The sequence below is a fragment of the Typopeltis vanoorti genome, chromosome 9 (assembly GCF_054136105.1).
Source record: "Typopeltis vanoorti isolate ZY-2024b chromosome 9, IOZ_Tvanoo_1.0, whole genome shotgun sequence".
NCBI lineage: Eukaryota > Metazoa > Arthropoda > Arachnida > Uropygi > Thelyphonidae > Typopeltis > Typopeltis vanoorti.
Window position 1 is genome coordinate 80,732,990 of NC_143557.1, and position 6,000 is coordinate 80,738,989.

The window sequence follows — 6,000 nt, forward strand, 5'->3', positions numbered from 1 at the left end:
TAACTGTTTTCTAAAACATATCTGCATTTGATGATCATTTAGACAAGGATGATAACATTACTATTCTTCCCTTGAAATAGAAAAACCACTTCACTTTATAATTACATCACCTGATGCTATTAAGTCAACCACATTTGATCTATGTCTGCTGTATCCTGAATTATTAAAGTTAATTATTTCCTTGCAACTCTGAAAATTTTTTATTTTATTTTATTTTTATCTACTGTATCCTCCTTCAGTCTCTGTTGCCACAGCTAAAATTTCTATATTGATTACTTCCTTAGTATTCACCAAGCCTGTGTGCCCACACTTTTGACTCTTATCATCCTCTACACCAGAGATCAGCAATGCAATGCCCACAGGCGCCACGGCACCCGCAGTGAATTTTCAGTGCACCCTCAGAGAAATTATTGTAAACTGCTTTGGAGCTCGCAGTGGTAATTTTGCAGTGAAGATCACAGTATATCTGAGAAATACATTCATTACTAGTATGTGCTAAAATGCAAGAAAACATAAAGAAAAAACACTGCAAATATACATGATGGTACAAATTAAGTGAATATTGAATCCAACATTATTTCATAGCCGACTATAGAAACTACAAGAGTTTCGTGCCAAATATATAGAAACTAAAAGTTTCGGCAGATGCAAGCATAAGTAGTTCCTTATGGGCAACTCGTAGTAAAGGTGGAACAAGCTCCAGACCTCTTTCCTAGTATTTTCCATAAATGTAAAGCACATCTTGCAGAGGTCTCTCCTCCACTCAGGCACTCACATTTGATCTGACAGATACATGCTAATTGTTAACATGAATATTCTTTAACCGTTAAAGAATATTCATGTTAACAATTAGCATGTATCTGTCAGATCAGATGCGAGCACCTTGCTTTATCAATCATAATGGCAAATGTATTTGTTTATTATGCAATAATAGTGTGGCTATTTCTAAAAAAAAAGTAACATAGAAAGACATTTCAAAACCATTCATGCCAATTGTAATTTTAAGTTTAATTATTTAAATCAGGAGGAGTCGGTAACGCAGCGCCTGCGAGCGTAATGGTGCCTGCTGGATTGCACCCTTCATATTAAAAAGGTTGCCGACCACTACTCTACACTCCTTTAATACTCATATTAAATATTTTGTCCCATTTAATTCTACCTCACACAAATAGCTTGGAACTTACTTCTACTCCCTCCCTCCCCTTTTTGTGTGTGTGTGTGTGTGCGCGCGCGCGTGCGTGCGCACTTCTGATGGATAAACACCTCTATACCTTGTTTAGAAGGACAACAGGACATTGTGCCCTTCATTTCGAAAAGACCTGGGTGGATTTTCATCCTAACAAGAGGAATCTTTATATGGGCTTTTCAGTGAAAGGTGAGTTAGCCAATCTCATATGGAGGTTGTAGTTTTTTCTCCTGAAAACTTGGGCTTTTTCCATCCTGCATACAGATGGCATTATGTGTTGTTGGTGGTAATATTGTGTGTAGTTGCAGGATTAAGTAGGAGAAGGCGGCCAGTGTTGATACCTATGATTGTAGTACTAGTAACAGTATTTCACATGGCAGAAAATTTGAAGCCATCTGGTGTGAGGTGGAATCTAACATGATCAATTACATAGTGGGGTGTTGTTACAAACCTGGTGGATTGGTTGCTAGTGATGAAGAAATGCATCACCAAACAGACATTATACGCGTGAAAAGATTAATCATAATGGGAGACTTTAATTATCCAAATATTGATTGAGTAGCAGTCCTTGGAGATGTCACATGATAATAGTAACATAAATCTTCCACTGTTCCAGAAAATTATGTATGTTATGTGTTCAAAAAACAGTGTTTAACAGATTACCATCTAGATCAGTAGCCTCAATTGGTTCTGCATATCTTATAGTCTATACAAAGGCTTCCTTCCAGTTATCTAACTTCAACCATAAAACTAAGCATATTCTGTAAGCCAACATTGGTGGAGAGTGCTGCTAATTATGGTTATTCCATAAAAACTGTCTACTTGTTGAAACAACCTCAGCTGAAATGCTTATTCAATTCTCAGGTTTAAATATCACATAAAATTCATCATGCCTGATGACAGCATTATTGAAAATGAAAATTATTCATCGACAAAGTAGTGTATCATGTTACAGCATGTATAACACTAAATTTCACAACTGCAGTACCCAAAACATCAAGTCAGTTTCTGCCTTTCCTCAACTCATGATGGAATTCGGAATGTACACCAGCAAAGACAGCCCAAAACAAAGCTTTGAGTATCTTTTGCAAATACCTCCACACAAAACTTAACTTTTTTTTTTTATGTGCTTGTGCCAGAGCCAAAAGAACTTGCGAATCCAATTCATCAGATCAGCCAACACCAATGAGATCTGGGACAAAATCCAGAAAATTAAGAGCAGATATGCTGCATATCCATTTTCGATCCTGGAACAGAATGGCTATATAATTACTCATACAAAAGGAGTTGCAGATACTCTTGAGGAGAGCACTGCCAAAATCAGCAGTATCTTCTTACTCCCATGAATTCCTAACTAAAAAAAAATCAGAGCAGAAAAAAATCAAATTCTGTTCACTTAGAACAGTTATTAAGTTTGAAATAGGCCTTTCAAGAAAGAACTGACAGCTGCTATGCTTCAGTGTCGACCAACTGCTGTACCAGATATCTATTATGAGATAAAACATCTGTTACCAACTCTGTGAATCAGCTTCTGCTGTTCTAGAAAGTGATGTATGTTAAGTGTTCAAAAAAAAAAAAAACAGTGTTTAGCACATTACCAACTAGATCAGTAACCTCAGTTAGTTCTGTGCATTCCTTATAGTCTATGCAAAGGAATTCCTTCCAGTTATCTAGCTTCAATCATAAAAGCATCTGTTCATTGTGTTCAGCTGCTGCTCTACTGCAAATACAATAAAATAATAGTTATGAACAGTTTATAATTCATAATTCACAGTGAAACACCAAAACACAAAGTAGTGAGCAACAACATTCATAAACAAACAGTTCACAAAAACTGTTGATTCATGGGAGCGTTATGTTGTTAAAACATTTGCTCAAATGTAGCGTCATATAAATGGGCACAGATCATAACTGAATGGCATCATATGAGCAAATGTAACATTGTATAAATGGGCCCCTGGTCATAATTGAAAAGCATCATATGAGCAGATCATTGTACTATACTACTGGATGCCATTTTTTTACAAGATCCTGCATGAGCAGCTGGTAGAGCTTTAAATTCTTAGAGAAGGAAAAGTGCTATACTTGTTAATACAGTATAGCACTTTAGATGCATTACATGCATCTACAAGTGGTTTGTAGATGCATGTAATGGAGTGATTTGCTACTTGATTCCATATGAGTGGGATATGCCTGTATTGGTTTTGAAATATAGAGACAATAAGCATAGTTTGGAGATTTGGTATGCTGAAAAACCTATGCAACTTTGGCTTTAGAGAATCTTCATTTTTTTTGTTTTGTTTTTTTAATCAAAAACCTTTTCTCTAACTGAATCTTACAAATTGGGACCAACAACTCTCGCTCTTCCAATTCTTTCCATAAAAAAATTCCACAAGTTTTAAGTGAGATTATTTGCAGTCAAAGTTAACTCAATAACAGAATAGTATTCCAGCAACTGTAAATAATGCCCTCTGTGTGGGTGATGTCATTCTTGCAACATGAGAGTCATAGAAATATGGTTGTAATAAGCCATTGACCATCTTTTCATCTGGATGTTTGTCAGTGGTTTCAAGTTCTTACAACAGAAGACAGCTTATGTGTATGTACTTCTGCTACAGTGTTTGTTCTATGTGGTAGAAATGTGCCTTCCATATTCTTGAGATTTTTAGGCCACCATTATTATCACACACACATCTCCATGAAGTTTAAAGACTCATTGTAGGAGACTCATAAAAACTCTATTCACACAATACTTTCACACTTGTTCTTATACTGATTCAATGACAGTGTACTAACACACAGGCAACCAAATTCATTCGGCACTCTCCAAGCAAAAAAAACTAATCCTCCAACACCTGCTACTAACTACTTATTCAACTTCCAGGGATGATTCCCCACCCAGGTCATGTAGTGAAAATTTCTTCTGCATTTTTACCTTTCATTTTTATTGCATCTATTTTCTTCTTCATGAATTTGTTTTATGTGGCTCTTGCTCCCACCCATGAATTTTTTTTTTCATAAACCTATAGTACATTTGTACCATGGATGAAATAATGATTTTTTTCTATTTTTTTTAATTCATTTTATTTACTTTTTATATTTTATATTTTTTTTACATTGCTCAAACCCTACTCTCTATAGAGAACAAACATGGAACTTTTTCAAACTAATTGTTGGCATTAGGGTGGTTGAATAGAATTTCACAAGGCCTCCTTCAATTTGGGATAATACTAAGTTTTGGTATTGTGTGATGTAATGAACAGGTGCCTTTCCAGTCAATTCTGTGTAGAGTATCCAGGGCATGATCAGAAAGGGCAGATTTACCATAGTTATTAAATTTAGTGTGTTTATAAAAATCAAGTGGATATTAAATCCAGCATTATTATTATTATTATTAAACAAGACCTCATGGAGTCAAAGACTCACTTAGGAGATCCTTTTATCTCACACACATCTCATCATTATTAGTGTATGTGTTTTCATTTCAGTTAGTATTATGAAAATTTTTCCATACATATTTATATATATATATGTGTGTGTGTGTGTATATGTATACACATATATACATACAGTATATAATAAATGAATAAATTACTTACAGCTGCTGCAGCCAAATATCTGGGTGTGTGCATACTTTGTATACAACTCCAATTGTCTGTTGTTGGGTCATACTTTTCTACACTGGAAAGAGATAAGCTACCATGTAATCCACCTATAGCATATATAAAGCCCAGATGACTAGCCATTGAAAGTCTGACTCGTGATGTATGCATTGGATGAATGATATTCCACCGATGGTGCTCAGGCCAGTAAAATTCTGCAGAACTCAAATCCCAAATACCATCTTCTCCTCCAGCTACATAAACTCTTCCTTGTAAGGATGCTGCTGCAGCATGCTTACGTCTTGTATGCGATGGTGAAATTTCTACCCACTATAAGCAGATGAATAAAAATTATCATATTTGACATTGTAAAAATAAAAGATTTTTATGTGTTCTTTAACTTTTTATTGTATAGTTGATTCTAAATATATTCAATATTATTCCTTTCACTTAACTTATTTAACAGTCGTACTCTGAGTTGTAATCATTGCCTGAACTTAGTCTTATCACCTTTAATCCTTTAGTCTACAATTTGATTCCCCCTCCCTCTCAAGATCGTAACTATGCTACATTCACGTGTGTATAGTTAGATTTAGAAATTGCCTCTGGCTGGAGCCAATTCCTTTGTCTAACTACCTGGCTTTCTCTCACACTGATCTTTAAAAATTTATTTGTATTAATGACTGTGCCATTAAAGATCACGCAAGGAATTTTTTGTCCTTCCTAAACATATAAGAGAAATGCTCAGCGGAATGCAAAAATATCTCTAATATTCAATTCTAATTCAAGCAACGTTAGATACTTAAATTTAGTCAGTCATGGCTACTTTTACTTTAAGGACACACGGGTTCTATCTTTTTATGAGAAGTGCATTGGTAAGTCGAAATCAGGCAAGTTATTATTATTATTATGTGACACCTCCAGGGAGCACAAAGATTCATCGAGGGAGAGTGTGGCAACAGCATCGAACGATTGAACCCCTTCCAACTACTAACTGCGCTCAAACTTGCTTAACTTTTTGCGCGAGCCATTAGTAGCAGAGGCTCTACCAATCGACCAACTCTGACAATTTATTAATACTAAGACATGGTAATTACAAATTAAAAGAAAAAAGATTTCACACATATCAAATTTATCAGACTCTTATCAATTCTGTCAAGTAACAAAGCAATGCACGTGTCTGGTTCTCAGCTTACTTAAATCAGTACTTCT

The 6,000-nt window shown here is 35.2% G+C and overlaps 1 protein-coding gene across 4 annotated transcripts in view; it reads left to right on the plus strand.

The window, feature by feature from the left end:
* The window catches only part of Cog4 (conserved oligomeric Golgi complex subunit 4), a 321,056-nt gene extending 316,135 nt beyond the window's left edge, over positions 1–4,921 (plus strand). For all 4 annotated transcript variants that reach the window (XM_090397413.1, XM_090397410.1, XM_090397412.1 and 1 more), the window contains one exon: positions 4,788–4,921. The gene's annotated coding sequence lies outside the window, so the exon portion shown is untranslated. The remainder of the gene's footprint in view (positions 1–4,787) is intronic.
* The last annotated feature ends 1,079 nt before the right edge of the window (positions 4,922–6,000 follow it).